General features: G+C 46.1%; 1 long non-coding RNA gene across 2 annotated transcripts in view; it reads left to right on the top strand.

The window, feature by feature from the left end:
• LOC135397231 (uncharacterized) overlaps positions 1-16,706 on the top strand; it is a 447,853-nt gene that overhangs the window by 253,806 nt on the left and 177,341 nt on the right. For both annotated transcript variants that reach the window (XR_010423617.1, XR_010423615.1), the window contains one exon: positions 9,847-9,967. This is a non-coding gene — a long non-coding RNA (uncharacterized LOC135397231). The remainder of the gene's footprint in view (positions 1-9,846; positions 9,968-16,706) is intronic.

The following is a 16,706-nucleotide window of genomic DNA, read 5'->3' as shown; positions in this document are numbered from 1 at the left end:
GGTGAATGCAGCATATCCGTTCGCTCGAAACAATGTATATTGACGAAAGATGAAGGCCACTGAAAAGGTTAGCCAGCTGTAGAACTCGAACCCACATCTTCTGGATTGCCGTGTGATTGGCTTTCATGTTCAACAGTTGCCGCCTGCGTCGATCCCGTCGTACGAATGTGTGTATGAGTGAGCAAAAATGTAAGAGTGAAAGGAGGATGAGTGAGAGAGAGTGGCTGGTTGTCCCTTCAGATGACGCACCCTGGAAATCGCTGAGAAGGTGTGCTCAATTGGTAGAGCCCTGGACCGGCAATCCAGAAGATGTGGGTTCGAGTCCTACAGCTGGCTAACCTTTTCCGTGACTTTCATCTTTCATCGTTAATTTCTTAGGCAAATTGAGGCTTTGTATGTATTTGTCCCTTCTATGTTGTTCCAGCCTCAGAACATCAGTTCTTTCATCTTTAATGTATATTGTTTACGGTTTACTTGGACGGCAAAGTAGAAATCACGTTCCTCGCATCCTAAACAATAACAGGGGGTGACTGAGGTTCTCTTCCTCTCTTTTTGGATTGATGCCGCCTTGTCTTTCCAAGTACACTTCCTCGCTCAACTGATGTAGTCGAATCTGAACTGGGGGGGGGGGGATATATTTATTGAAAACAGAAACAGAAAAGGTTAGTCAGGCACAGGCCGAATTGCTATTCCTTAAAAAAACGAAAGTTAAAAAGAAAAAGTGACCTTAGAGGCTGATCGAAAGGCCGGAGGCATGAAGGATGCGCAGGAGGGTAGTCGTGACCTCCCCCTGGTTGTGCAGGACTCGGACGATTAGAGTGGCCAAAGAGAAGTTGGGGGTAACCAAGTTGGTATAAGTGCCGATGGAGGACTAGTCGTTGAGGGAGATATTGGTTGCAGGATAGCAGATAGTGCTGAGTGTTGGCTTCCACGCAACAACTTGTGCAGTTGGGGAGTTTGTGTGTGTGTGTGTTAACGCCGCGAAGCAAATGTGGCTATGAGCGTCGTACAGATATGGACAGATGGAGACAGGACAGCAGGAAGGAGTGGGGGACAGGGGAGTTAGTATGCGTCCTGGGCCGACTTCAGGATCAACTGCGCCGTCATTCGTCTGGAAAGTCTTCGGAAAACCCAGGAAAAACCTCGGACAGCACAGCCGGTGGTAGGATTCGAACCCACCGTCTCCTCAGCACGACCTTGGCTACCACCATGAAGCGAGACGCCTTAACCCGCTCTGCCATGCCGCTGGTTGGGGTAGTTCGACTGGTGCATTTTATATAGGAGTGAGGGTGTGCGCGCAACATTCATTCGAAGGCGATTGAGAAGGGATTCTTCCGCTCTGTTGCAACGACAGGCAATAGTAAAGTCCTGCAGGGGGTTAGTGAGTCTCAAGAAAGAGTCATAAGAGGTAGTGTCTGCTCGGAACTGTCGGGTACAGACACAGCACCAACGGCGGATGTGCAGGGAACAGGCAGAGGCCGTTAGGGGTAGAGGGGTAGCAGGGAGAGCTGCATTAGAGAAACTGGCGAATAGAAAGGCGACAAAGTATTGCCGTGCAACTGAATTGTTCAGTTGTATAGGTATAGTTATCAAATCACTTAGAAGGAATTTGACATGCAACATTTGCTAAAGGTGCGGTTCGAAAAATATTTTAACGTGGCGTAAGAAAGTGCGGCACATCTCAATGATTTTTGTTCCCATTCCTTTACGAATTTCCCCCCTAAATTCTTTGTCCAAATGCAAAAATATTCCACAAGTCGGTGTAATTGTATCGTTTTTTCTTTGTCCAACTAAGTGTTTTGGAATAGTGTGTCCCATTACATAGCTGTGCCGAATTTGATACGCCCGTTTCTTTATCATTTTCCGTGACCTGTGTCTTTTTCTTTTACTAAGGATTCACAAGCCGTCGTTTTCTGGCTGACTTTTCCTGCCAAATAAATAAATTCCCCACCCCTCCACCCCGTGACCTGAGTGTGACCTCCATACCGTGGTGGGGTTGGTGGGGCTGATACCGCGTTAGTGGGCAGCGGCATACTACAGCTCATCCTGTATTTCTCGTTGTTATTCTTCGCAAAGTTGGAGATGATGGCAAGCAATGGTGACTGGGACGGTTTTAGCACGACCTTCTAGCTCTAGGCTCTTTCAAGACGAGACCTATACGTCCGAGTTCCCTCTAGCGCGGTTGATCTATCGCAGAAGATTCATCCAACACCGAGCCTCAGTGACATTGTCACTTAAGGAGATTTGCCTAAGACCCGCTGTCATCGGGTTTCTTATTTATCATCCAAGATAAATAACTCCTCCGCAGCGCAGCCGCCTGTAACGTTATACTTTGTGCGCGTATAGCAAATTTACTGTCGCTCTACCACTCCACTGATGAAATCTGTTTTATAGCTCGGCGCCTGCAGTGCGATTCCATTTTCGATAGTTGTTCACAGCAGCATAATCCTACCGTTAGCACGGGAACAATATATCTTCCTGTCTCGTCCATGCATTCCCAGTAGCTGCGGAGAGTGATGGGCTGAATCGCGTAGGCAGAGTTCTTACGCATTTCTCAGTTGAATATCTTGCTATTCCACGACCCAAAGAAACAATAAATATAGCGCAACCCTTCCGTTATTATACCAATCACTGCGCCACTTCCAAAGCTCCGAATGGAGATGTCAACACCTCCATCCTCCCGGTTTACCAAGTCTTTACATATACTGCGGCGTCTTCCGAAGGCTTTCTTTACGTTCTTAACGTACACACACGTTATTTATCAATCACGCAAGCTTTAGTAGGTTTCTGCGAGAAAGATTCCTCCCCTATACAGGTGCAAGGAATATATCGAGCGCTGGTAAAGCATTATGGGTCGCGAGATGTCCAGGACAACGAAGTGAATTATGTTTGATACATATACTGATACCGAACCAAACCCCCAAATGGAAACAGGGAACCATACGGCGTTTCATATGGGAAGCGTATGCCTGCATAGAAACAGATGATTTAATTTCGTGGCCGAGACTGGTCAGGCTGCGGAAGGATCCAGCCATGGGTTTTGTGGCTATGATGTAAGACTGCTCTGCAGACGTATGCGTGCCTGGTGCGTTGCTGGGGAAGGATGCGATGGAGAGTGAAACGGTGACGAGTGAAATCAGGAATGTACGGTGCTTTACTGCCCTTCTACTGAGCACTGTAATATAGGCTCCCTTCAAAATATTGGCGATGTAGATTTGAGACTTCTGCTTCTGCCTGAAATCGAGATGGGCACTCTGCTAAACCTTGTTTGTTGAGACTGCTACGCCCGACATCACTTGTGCACAGTTTGAGCATGCGTATACTACTTCCTGTTTTCCAAAGAATAAATCACGTTTCCATTGCCTAAGTCTCAATGACCTCTCGAGGTCCACGGCGACTTAACACTTCGCAGCTTATTTTGCTACCGAGGAATAATGCACTATTTTCAGTTCAATCATTCCCGAAATGAACGGTATGTGATATATTGTAAAATATCAATATGTTGATAGTAGATTTACAGAAAGAACACTGGTGGCGTACAGCTCTCACCGAAATGTGTTGGATTATTCGCGTCGCATAATAATGTGGTTATTTCCGCTTGTGCCGCTTGTGAACCCTCACCTTCGCATCCAAATAATTTCAATAGAAACAAAGAAAGCAGTCTCAACGTCTAGTGAAAATAACGATCGAAATAAAGTATATGGGTAATAAATTCGTATATGCCGATGATGCCCCATACAAATATGTAAACACAAGCGCCGTCGACACTCCGCCGAGAGCCCGCCGACAGCCTGTCGACGACCGTGTAAAGATGGCGGCGAGCGCAGGAGAAGGCGAGAGCGGGATGGTCCATTTTGCGTCATGTACATTAAGCTCCTCCCAGTGACCGAACTCTTGGAAACAAAAAACGGCTCTGACGTTGGGATAAGCCTGCGCTAAAGTGCTTCCGCCCGTCACAGAGGGCGCCACAGTCTCACGTTGTAATGTCGGTTGCGTAATGTCGTTGCGTCGTCAATGTCGTTGCAAAATGGTCATGTTGCTCGCCGAGTTATGCGGTTGTGGTGGTTGTGCGTTGTGCCGTTGTGCAATGAGCTGCCCGGTTGGGCGTTGAGCCGTCTTTTCATGTGTTTCCTCGTCCGTGTGTGTCTTTTATGTGCTCCTCATACACAAGGAGTATGTTTCTTACAAGTCGACCTTTTCATGCGTCTTTTTGTATAGTTCGGAGACTGCTGCATGGGCGCGAGATCTACGAAGCCATGTACTACATACAATCATGCAAAGTACGCATAGTAGAACAGAAGAAAATCAACGAACCGGTGAAGAAATGTTAAGGGAGGAGCCTCAGGCACAACAGTAGCAGATAAATACGCTTGTCATTCGGGTTGTTGAGAAAATTTATTGAACGACTCACACTATAGGGTGGTTCTTCCGCCACACTATGTGGAAAACATTTTTGTTCCGTGTTCGCGCCGTGAAGCAGCTGTGGCTGTGAGCGGCGTACAGATGTGGACAGATGGAGAGACGACAGCAGGAAGGCGTGGGGAGTTAGTACGCATCACGGACCGACTGGAAAAGAATGTCACATTCATTCTGCTACACGCAACACGTTCCCTGTAAACAGGCGGTTGTTTGTTGTATTGTCGGTTATCTTCGAAATAAATAAATAGATAAAGGATGCATGTATGTAAGTCTGCACCAACATTTCTGCGACGGAAAGAAAACGAAAGCTGCCAGAGCACCGATGCGAGCGAGTTGGTTTGGATCAAACGTAGACATGACGCTACACAGACAGCAGCTTTGTATGCTTAGTGAGCTGCAAATTGCGAGTTAACGCACACACTTCCGTCTATACTCGGTGTGTGCCCCATATGGTCGCAGAGTCACGTTCTTCACAGTGCAAATGCAATCGAGCAACCTGCCATCTTTGGAAGTTTTTGAGTCTGTTATCGTTTTACAAGACACGGGGAGACATTGCACCCTCGGTTGTATTGTCCACCCACCTGTAACTCCTGTTCCTTTACACACAATTCTTATGATGACAAAAAAAAAGTGACCTTAACTCAGCAAATTTCGGAATCGCATTCGTAAAAACAATGATCATAAAGCTGGAATGCAAAAAGAAACGGAACGCATGACATCAAAGAATCCGCGCATAATGTGCGCGGCGAAAAGAGCCGCATCCCATGGTGCTTCCCTAACTCCAGCGCTATCCATGGCGCTGCAATCCAGAAAAGCCACCACCCATCCAAAGCGCATGCGCGGACGTGCAGATTCTTTCTTCTCCGCAGTAGTAACCATAATGTCTCAGTAAGTTTTAACTTAACTCGTTGCTTTTGAGCTTCAGTAACTTCTTGAGGAACTCGTTCCTTTTTTAGGTAACTTTGTCAAAGCAACTTGGGGAAAGTTCCAGGTTCCTTTTGGTGGATTCTCGTCTACAAACATCGCTTCCTATAGTTAATGCGCGCTGGTCGTACGTGCACGGCGTGTCTGACTCCCTTGTTGTTATGCGGTGAGCGTTACAAATCCTATTTTGGCCGTACATTGGGAGGCTCAGGTGACGCTCATCATAGCGACAAGCAGTGTACTTATAATGACAGAGGGCATTGTGTAGCAGGATTAAAACTGAGCGCGGTTCTAAGACATGTGCGTAGAGGACAACTCATGGAACCTAAAGTTTCAATGCCTGCTTTGTACGCCGTTGAGTAGCCTTATTAAGAGTTCAAGACCATCAAATCCTTTCCTAATGAAGCACATAAAGGTAGGCTTCTTTCGTCATATCAGATATTGGAATAGTTTTCGTATATCAAAACTAGTATTGTAAAACGTCTTGCACCGTCAAGCTATCAAGCGCTTTCAAGAGTCTGTTATCAGCACATCTCAGCCTGTTAGAGATGATCATGCGTCCGATACTCGTGTCCAACATCACCACCGCTCCCATGTGTCTGATGGCCCCACTACGTCAGCGCAGCCTTCTCGAATTGAACAGAAGCCTCTTCGTCAGCTTGATGGTCATGCAGCTCGCGCCTACCACAGCAGTAATGGGGAAAAGACGCTAGCGTAGACGCCAAACAGCCAACCAGTTCCACATGACGCCGATACCCCCAGGGGGGATATGTTTATTAAGAAAAACAAAGGAAATGTCAGCCAGACGAAGGTCGGCTTGCTATTCCAAACAAAAAAAAAGGAAAAGAAGTGAAGAAGGAAAGAAAAGGGGACGAAAAGAAAAGGAAAAGAAAAGGAAAAGAAGATACCCCCAGCTTTCACCAGCAACTTATGCTGATGGTATACGAAGGCCTTGGAAATGCGGTACGCCGAAGCCAGTGGTTTGCCGACGATTGAATCACCCACACACCGCAGTATCGAGTGACAGTGTCACAATTTCTGTCTTCCTCCCTCTAGTTCTAACCGCACTGAAAGCGACTGTGTCCTCTTTCCCTGCTGTCGCGTCCTTACCCAAAGTCCAGCACCTTCTTGCTGCGGAAGGAGTGCTAACGTCCCTGCAAGGACAGTCTTTATAGGAGACCAACAGTGCTGCAGTGAAACGCGAGAGGCATGCGTAATAAGCTTCCTGACCTCAAGTTGTTTCTGCTAAAATACCCCATTCCCATACTTGCCATAAGCGAAGCGTACATTAAGGAAGACTTTAGACTCAGCGGGTACAACGTATTTACATCTGGATGCCAAGGCGTATCAAGGACTGTTCTTTGTGTACCGAAGGACCTACCGGCTGCACAGTTACAGGGGCCGCAGATTACTTCCATTGACCATGTGAGATGCAAGGTTCGACTGCGCAACATTGTACTTACGATTGTAAGTTTGTATCTCTCTCCCGCCCTCTATTACCCTGTCCCTGTAGAAGAGAAGGGATATATTTCTTGGCCTACCATTGCCGTTCCTAGTAGTGGGGGATATCAATGCCCACCATCCACGGTGGGGAAGTGTGTGCACAGACAGGAGGGGGATAAGATGCATTGACGTCATCGACGAAATCGACCTGTGCCTGCTCAATGATTGTTCGCCAACATGCCTGCGTAGAGATTTTTTAACTGACGTCCTGGACGTGTCCATCTGCTCGACAGATGTTTCCAGGAGTCTCTCTTGGTCGACTGATGTCGATGGGAAAGCAAGTGATCATTTGCCCAGCTATATTTCATGTGACAGGTATACTGGCCAACCCAAGACCAAATTTGTTAGGCTAATAAACTAGGACTTTCGTACCATCGGCATCGTAGTTCCATCGATTCTGTTCTCGATCTCGTCACCACCGTCGAGCAAGCAAAGAGCCAGAATAAAATAGTCATGGCAGTATTCCTGGACGTCAAGAGAGCCTACGACACCGTCAGTCATGCCCACGTTCTGCATTTATTGTTGCAAGCAGGTGTTCCGACAGAATTTTCTTGTGGCTGGCTGATTTTTTGCGACGCAGAACACTTTCTGTTCGCACACAAGAAGGGGTCACGTCGAAAGTTGTTTTGACTCATGGCGTACCAGAAAGCAGCGTTCTAAGTCCTATCCTTGTTAACCTTGTAATGGCAGGCCTGAAGTCCTGCCTTGCCCTATAGTCAATATATCTATCTGTAACGATGACGTCTGCATTTGCAATGTTGGAAAATCGAGACCAGCAATCCTGCGTCGTCTTCAGCATTCCCTGGATAACATTTTGCGGTACCTAACAAAGGCTGGCATGGAGATATCAACTGAGAAAACGGCAGCCTTGGCTTTTACTCGGAAGCATATGTATCGGTATCAGCTCTTCCTTGGAAATACGCCTCTTAGGCAAGTAACACATAATAGATTTATGGGTGTTATCCTAGACTCCAACTTGTCCTGGAAGAAACATATCGATCACCTGGACACAAAGGCACACCGGTGGATTTCTATCATTCGTCACCTTGCTGGGTCCGCGTGGGAAATGAATGAGAAGTCTCTTCTTGCCATCCACAGAGCTCTAGTCCAAGGGGCTCTCCTATATAGCCTACCTGTCTTGCACGGAATTTCACAGACGCGAAAACAACGACTGCGGTGCCCGAGAGCTGCGGAAACGCGAATGGTGATAGCAGAAGCCCGCGAAAAACCAGTCTTACGGCAGAGGGTGTCTATTCGCCACTAGTTGCGCCTCAGAGCTCACCACCGCCGCCATCCACTAACAGCAAAAGTTTGTCACGGGAAGCAAAGTAATGCACACAAATATTTCATGGAAGTGAAACCAAAGGTTCCCCCGTTTTCTGCAAAATCAGCGGTGCCCATGACGCCTCTGTAGTCGCTTCCATTACCATCTATCTCACTGTCAATTTCGGGTCTTAACGTCAAAAGAAACCAAGTGCCTACATCAGTTCGCAAACAGCTAGCAGCGGATATGATGCTTAGTCAATATACTGACCACACTGCAGTTTTCACTGATGGATCCAGCAGCCATGAATGTTCATCGTTTGCGTTTGTTATCCCAACGGACTATGTGTCGCATGGGTACCGTCTCTCACACCGTACATCATCAACGTTGGCAGAGCTATATGCTATCCTGTTGTTTCTGCGTAAGGCATCGTGTGACGCTCCGCGGACCTGGGTCGTTTACTTGGATTCAAAGGCTGCTCTTCAGTGTATAACCAACATGGGGATTCGTGGAGCGCTCGCCCCAGTCGCCACTGATATGCTCCATCAAGTTCAGCGTCTAAGCGATCACGGTCTTCATATATCCCTGCAGTGGGTCCCGGGTCACTGTGGTTTGAGCTGAACAAAGAGGCCGACAGAGCGGCAACGGCTGCCCAACAGTCTCGGACGGTTGTACCAATAGTGTTGCCGAGCGGAGACACAGGAGATCACTCCTGACTGAGCTCATCCAGCCACTAGCTCGCCAGCAGTGGTGTCGGGACATCACTGACAGGCCTCTCATGTATTCGGTGGATCCAAATTTGTCTTTCTCAATGTAGCCTTCACTCCTCAATTCAAGTACGGATGGGATACTGTGACGGCAGTCTATGCTCCAAATGTGGAGCATAGCCAAAACATTGAGCACGTCCTAACAGATGTGAGCCCTACGAAACGGAGAGGCGGCAACTGCGTACTCAGTTGAGTACTGCTAGCAGACAGACATTCAACCTGGCTGCAATTCTTGGCCCATGTCAGAGCCACGTGCAACGCCGTCGATGTCTTCTGATGTTCTTGGAGTTCCTCTTGTCTACCAGTTTGCTCCAGACGCTGTAGAGTCATACTCTGTATCCCAATGACCAATGGTGCTTCTTTCATGTTTGTTTTCTTTCTTCTTTATCTTCCTTTTGAGCGGCGGAGGTCAGCTCAATTATTGTGCTTGTACGTAACTTTGACTTCATTCTCATATCTCAATTCTAACGTTTCGCGTGTAATGGGGTAGTGTACTGCTCTCCAGCGGTGAATCACCCCATGTCATAGTCACGATTTATTTGTTGTTGTCTTGCACCGCCCATTGTGAGATCAATATCTGAATTAATTATAGGATTGTCAAGGACTAAAAACTGTATACTAGGTAGCAAGTAACTTGAAAATAACTCGTTCCTTTTCCAAAGTAGCTTAGGAACTTCAAGTTCACTTTCATTATCTGTAACTTCGTTAGGAACTTAGTTACAGTTTTTGCACAGTAACTTAACTGGTAACCAGTTCCTTTTGTCGACTTACTTTCCATCTCTGATTATAACCATAGTAGATGGAAAAAAAAGTACGGTCAAACGTGTGAAACCGTCTTCCCTGCAAATCAAGTTCATGTTCTGAAAGCGTACACATTATTCAATAATCCGTGGCTTGTGGGCGTTACAGATCTGTAGAAGGTGATTCCCTCGTCTCTTTCATGTTTCCTTTTCTTTTCCTTCATCCTAGTTCTGTTTGTCGAAGAGCGCCGAAGAGAGAAGTGTCGTGCACGGAGGCTACCATTTGGCGTCGGTGCAGCGACTGCGCCCAAAGCCCCTGTCGATAGTACAAAGGCCAACCCTGTTCATTGGTATGTGTCTCTTATGATATAGCATTTTTCCACAAAAAAAAAAGGTGTTACATTTGTCCAACACATTTTCAATATCAAGTGGAGGAGCCCGTTTAATGCGGATCATGGTTACAGGTTGAACGGCAAGGTAACAAAAAAACGCTGAAGATGCATAATGTGACGTCATAATTTTTCGTCCTGGTATTACTGTAATAAAATTCAAAATTCAATTAAGCCAATCCCTCTGCATAGAGCTGCTAGAAAGTGATGAGAACAACTTGGCATTGTGAATTGCTGACCCTTTATAATGTAAACTCTAGTATAAACCTCACCTGTAAATATTCATGCACCTTGTCGACCATTGCAATGTTCCCTCGCCTCTCGATTTTAGCGCTTTATGTAGCACAATTTTGGCACAGAATTAATAGCAAAAATAATACGGTTAGAAAAAAAACAGCAAAGCCGCTACCAGATTTCAGATGAGCCTGTAGCAAGCGAAACATGGTTGAGGGAACTACAAGATGTCTAATTACCCAAAATTAATTAACTCCTTAATTAATATATTTCGCTCAAAAGCAAGATAGCAGAATGGGAGACAATCCCGTTGAAAGACATACTATCTTCTAAAATCATGAAACGGGCGTGTGCTGTGAAATATCCATCGCCCAATTTCGCTATGCAAATGAGCCGAAACCAAAATCGCGCGCCACGGGAGCGCATGACCTTTGCGGACGATGGCTTATCTGGGCCACCAAGCGGTTGATCTGGCCAGCAGATAAGTACCTACACCAATTATCTCCATCGCTCCAAAGCACGTGGACCTCTGACGTGGAATGAGCGCTGTCCTCCCTGCGCTCCCGATCGGCGCGGTTTAGGTGTCGGCTCATTTGCTTAGCAAAATTCGGCGATGAATATTTCATGGCACGCGCCCAAGCGGCCAAGCTTTCATGAGGGGGCTGCTTTTCATCAGGTACCAACGTACCCGATGAAATCCTGTCCACTGCATGAAACTTTGTACGCTAGTAAACAGTAGCTTCAGTGTTTTTATCTTTTTATCACTTGGAGTAACGGTAAAAGCGTACAGATTAGTCAAGACCAAAAAGTTAACACTTGGTATAAAAACGAACGAAGCACCAATACAACATTCCATAACGTGCTTTTTTGTTGAGTCTCCGTTGCATCAGGTGAAAAATCATCGTTACAACATCCGGTGTATGGATGCCGCACAATATATACCTGATCCCAGGCAGCACCCCAATGTGGGTTCCGGGCTGGACAAACATTGGTTATCTCGGATTCCCAATGTTGGCCCAATTTTACAATTGCAACCCGACCCAAGCAACGTATAATGTGGGCACGCCAATATTCAGCTCCAGTATTGTCAATGTAATCCCATATTGCCCAGGCAGCAGCTCAATATTGGTCTCATATTGGGTAAATGGGAAGTCAATATAGGCCAAATCAAGGTACAATATTTGGCACGACCACATCCAAGTACCGGTTTGCCAGTTCAGTTGTCACATTCCCTGTCTTCTGGCAATATGGGGTCTGAATGAGGGGATGTCAATATTTGGCCCTTCCAGGGCAGGGTCTCATTTGTAAAATTGGGCCATCACTGTTGCCAAGATTTGGCCACTCTGGCACCAGTATTGGCATCCTGCTGCACAAGTGAAGTAATACGGGTCCCACGCTGGACAAATATTAGACTGATTGTATGCCAGTACTGGCCTAATCGGTACAGTATGGGAAATACAGTGGCAATATCTGAGCCGAAAGCAGGCATTCAATTCTCCGACGCCTAGTGACATCCCTGGCTTCCCGCCAATGGACAACCGACATTCTTCCCCCCTCTATGTTGAGCAGAGTTGATCCAACGCTCGCTTTCCGCATGCCACGAAACACCTCTCGTCAAGATGCTGCATTAATCCACCGAATGCGCCTCGATGTGGCCATTACAGCTCAGTGGCGTTACCGTTTGAGACAAGTTGACTGTCCCACCTGCTGCCACTGTGGTGTGCTTGAGGATCTGGAGCATATTCTTCTTCATTGCTCCCACTACCAACCTTCCCGAACCACACTCTCCGAGTCTCTTCGCCAGCTGGACTCTCGCCCCTTCTCCCTATCGAAATTGCTTGGTCCCTGGCCTAATAAAGCCCAGCAACGCTCTTCGCTCAAAGCACTTCTGACGTTTCTGCACACCATCGGATTTTGATCGTTATTGTGAAGGGGCTCGTTATTTTATTCCCCACATTCCGACCAGCAATGGGGTAGAGTATCGCCTGTGGCGATGAACCTCCCCACTCTCCAAAGCCAAAATAAAGTTGTTGTTGAAAGCAGGGATGCCGATACTCCACCACCCTTGGACCAGTTTGCAGTTGCAAAACTGGGCCAATAGTGGCATCCCATCTATCCATTATATGCCCTGGGAACCACATGAACCGACTTTCATAGAATATTGTCTAGTCGGCCTCTATATGTAGACAATATTGCCCGTTTTCATCCGATATTGTTTGGTCGTCGGCAATATGCAGACCTTATTTCCCACTTTCATGGAGTATTGTTTGGTAGACGGTAATATGCAAACTATATTGCGAGTTTTCAGGCAACATTCATTTGCCGACGGCTATATAGACCACATTGACAATTACAGCTAGTATTGTGTAGTCGCAGGCTGTATTCGGGCCATATTGTTCGCTTCGATCCAATATTGTTTGGTCCTCGGATATATGTAGATCACATTGCCCATCTTCAGCCAATATCGCCTGTTTGCTGGCTCTATGGCGACCATATTTCCAATGACCAGTGAATATTGACCGGTTGTAGGCAATCTTGGACCAATATTCCCATGCTGCAACAATTATTGGAATTATTGGAATTGGCCCCTGTGAAGATCCTGTGCCCCATCGTCGGGTTCTTCACCTGTTCATGGACTTTCTGTCGTCCACTGGATTGCTCAGACGCTTAAATTTTTTCTCGTATTTCCATCCTTCCTTCATCATCTTCATATAATGTTCCACGTGCAATGGGGTAGGGTACCGCACCACCACGGTGAAACACCCCATTTCATCGTCATCATCTATTATTGTTGTTGTTGTTGGAAGAATAATGGTTGACATGGACCTTTATAGGACCGAGAAGGAGACCGAGCGACACGGACACGGAAGACGGCACACGCAAGTTCTCAGACACAGCACTTCGGTGTCCGTGTGTCTCGGTCTGTGTGTCGGTGTCTCGGAGTTTCGGAGTTTGCACCTTTTCCCTTGTTTCATTAGTGTGCTGCCTGGGATGTTGCGACAGTGGATTCGAAGCTCAGACTCTGCACGAAAGCTCGTTAGTAAATGTTTTATGGATGTTTTGCTGGTACTCCGCTCTTCTTCATTGAGATCACCATTACGCAAGACCTTGAAAGATCATCAGTCACTACCGGTTGGGCTTTAAGCCTTTAACGTGCTTCTCCCGTTAAATGAAGCCGGATCGACATTAGCGCACTGTGCCGCCAGAATTCTACATTCCCATACAGCAACCATGGAACACTCTGTGACTTTGCTCTGAGTTCACAGAAATCCATTTGAATACGCAAATTACATTATTCAAACTGCAACAGTAATGTGTTACGGAGCGAAACTGCTGCAGTTCTCGCTCTTGGTCGTAATCCGCTGTTACCTCACGCACTATATTCCGACCTGGGATTTGCAAACGATTGGGGCTTTAGCAGAATAAATCGTGCGATTTCCATGCCATCGTTTCTCTTTCATTCGAGACTCTAGATCCTCGCAACTAGAGGACACTAGCAATGATGGCGTTCATTTATTTCACTAAAACAATGTTAAAAACCAAGCGAGGAGGTCGCATAGATTCATAACGGGAAACCGCGAGACTGTAGGGACGGGATTCAACTTGGTGAGATTTCAAGCGAAGCCGGACGTTTCAGTCACTGCTTATTGTTTCGTATTCTTGAGTTCTATCGTAAATCGACGCCGATAGGCATTGACGGGAAATTGTTTGCAGAGAAAAACAAGATTTATATTGATACTGCTATTTGCGCATGTCTTGTCTGAAAGTTACCTCAGTACTGTTGGCTCTGTTCTTGTGTCCTCTTCGTGAACACTTTCATCGACACTTTCATCATCCTCTGTTCTTGTAAAAAGATTGGTCGGCGATTTGTCACTCGATGCCAGCACATCTCATTAAGCCTTCCGCCCCTGAACTGTTACGGTGGAGCTCCATAGAAATGGCAGCCAGTTTCTTGATGTAAGGTTCTTGTTGCAACATTAATTGTTTTGGAACTACGGAAAATTTAACCCGAAGCCTATTTTGCCAGCTATATTGGTCGCCACTCGAAAGCAGTTACATTGCGAGTAATCATTGGCCTACCTTCAAACGGCTCAAGAAAATCATGTTAGCACCTGCTTCACTGCTCTGTATAAGCCGACAGCTTGCTTGTTAGTGTGATGCTGGTTACCCTGAGCATATCTTATCTCGCATTTTAAAAGCACTGGGAAGCAGGATGGTTTCTAAGGAACCAAGAGACTAGAGCAGTTGCTGGTGCTCGCGTGGTAATTCCTTATTATCACAAATTACGATACTTAGGAATTACAACGATATGTATCACATATTATGATGACAACGTCTGCAAAGCTCGACATTAACCTTGTGTTGAAAAATGATTTCCGGATTTTTGTACATAGAAAGTGACAGTTTTTAAATCACAGGCACAAATTTGTTCATTGTCAGGCGAGATATCATTGGCATGTGGGGCTTTCTTACATTTTTCAAAGCCAGGGATGTTTAAATGACCGTATACAATAGCATGCATTAAAAGTAAAACATAAGGATCACACCACTGGATCCGATTGGAACATTAAAATAGGGAAAGATTTATACCGCTGTCACGCGGACAGTTTTCAATGTTCATGTGTTCTGAATATTTTATTAGCATAATTACCTAAGTAACTGACCTAATTACACTTTGCTTTCCACTAGCAGCATAACAACGTAAATGTTCATTGAAACCAATGGCCATTGAACATGCGCGTAGCGCCACCCAGCGTATAACGCGCCAACTTCTCAAAGAGCATTGGATCCAATCCTCCCTGACAGGTTCACACGTTACACACTTGACGGCGCTACGCGCATGTTCAATTTAGTACACTAGAAAAACAAGTTTCAGTTAAACTTGTTTTTCTAGTTCTCTAGTTCAATGGCCTTTGGTTTCAATTATCATTGAAGACTGCCCGTGTGACAGCCTGGGTATTATTCGTCACCCGACAATTTTTGCTGGATGAATTTGGGTGATTGTAAGGGTCGCGTTCCCTAGAGGCATAACAGGCTGTCAACAAGACAGGCTGACAAGAACACAGCCCCTAGAGGGAGATGACGCCACGTAAGCGCATTTGAACAGGACGTAGGACGTAGAAATTTCAAAGGTATAAGTAGTCCTCCTTATCGCCCTGTTCAATTTTGCTTACGTTTCGTCGTGTTTTACCAACAAGGCCAATCGTCTACTTTGTTTAAAGGGTGACTTCGCCAGGATTCTAAAAAGATTAGATGAGCATCATACCGAACACAGACCGCTCCCTTGATACCGAATACAACATTCGCATTCATTTTGTGCGAGTAATTAATTCGTAAATGATGACAATACCAAACCGAAACCAAAATGCAAATCGCACAGCGGTTCGCCGGAGGAAGATACTGTGACGTCACCCAGCATTGTCGTCTGCTACGAAGCTTGCATTCTTCCATGCCGGATGACGTCAGCAGTGTCGCTTTCAGCGCCCTCTTGCATCACAGAGGCGAAGCGCTCTCTTCGTAATAATTCGTTCGAATAAAATCTGCGCACTTTGGGAACGCGATATTTCGTATGTATGTTCCTGACACCCCAAGGGTTACTGCTGCGTCACAGTCTTTGTGGTGATTTTGTTGCGGAGTCCCACTTTAAGGGAGACTCTTTCTGTGCGTCAGCAAGGCCTTCCGTGACATCCGGTCCAGCTTTGGAGACGCCGATGACTTTGTCTTTCTGGCCTACTTGACTGCTTAAATCTCACGTCTGCGAAATAAATATATCAGCTATATGTTTGGGACCTTTCGTATACGTTTTCTTGTCGCCTCCAGTCTAGGACTTTTTGTAGAGTGTGGATTTCTTTCAAGTTTGATAGGGCAAAAAATATCGTCGGGAATTGCTTTTTTTGCCGCTTTTCTATTTTGACTTCGTCAATGACAGCCTGGTTAGACCATGGCTCAACAACCTTCCTTCATACTTTTATGCACCATAATTAAACTTTTGAAGACTCGAGAACGTCGAAGTTAATGACCTGTCAGATCATTAATGAGGTGACAACGGCAGCTGAGCTGAAGAAGCCGTCTGCTGCCGTCTTTGAATCGGAGCTGGCGAAGCCGTAATCCTACTGATTGAGAATGAACTGCGTTCAATTTGACTTTGGAAAGCAAGCCATGCGGACCATCACCTTGGTCGCTACTGCCTTCGTGAATCCTATACGTACGCGTAACTGTCCTGCGAGTTCAGCAAAAAGGTTCGTAATACTCAAAATAAATGCAATTACGAGTTTAAAATTTTCTCTCCTAGGTTTCACACGTTTTCGGTGTGCAGGCTTGGCAAATGTGTAATGAATGAGTAAATACCATCGAGGCAGATGGATGAAAACTTATTGATCAAGGAGAGCAGCAATAAACTTCATATGGTTAAGAGCAGTATATCGCGCCCGGCACGCACACACTAAGCCATTCATCTCACACACCG

This window comes from Ornithodoros turicata, chromosome 1 (assembly GCF_037126465.1).
Source record: "Ornithodoros turicata isolate Travis chromosome 1, ASM3712646v1, whole genome shotgun sequence".
Lineage (NCBI taxonomy): Eukaryota > Metazoa > Arthropoda > Arachnida > Ixodida > Argasidae > Ornithodoros > Ornithodoros turicata.
This window is presented reverse-complemented; position numbering and strand designations above follow the sequence as displayed.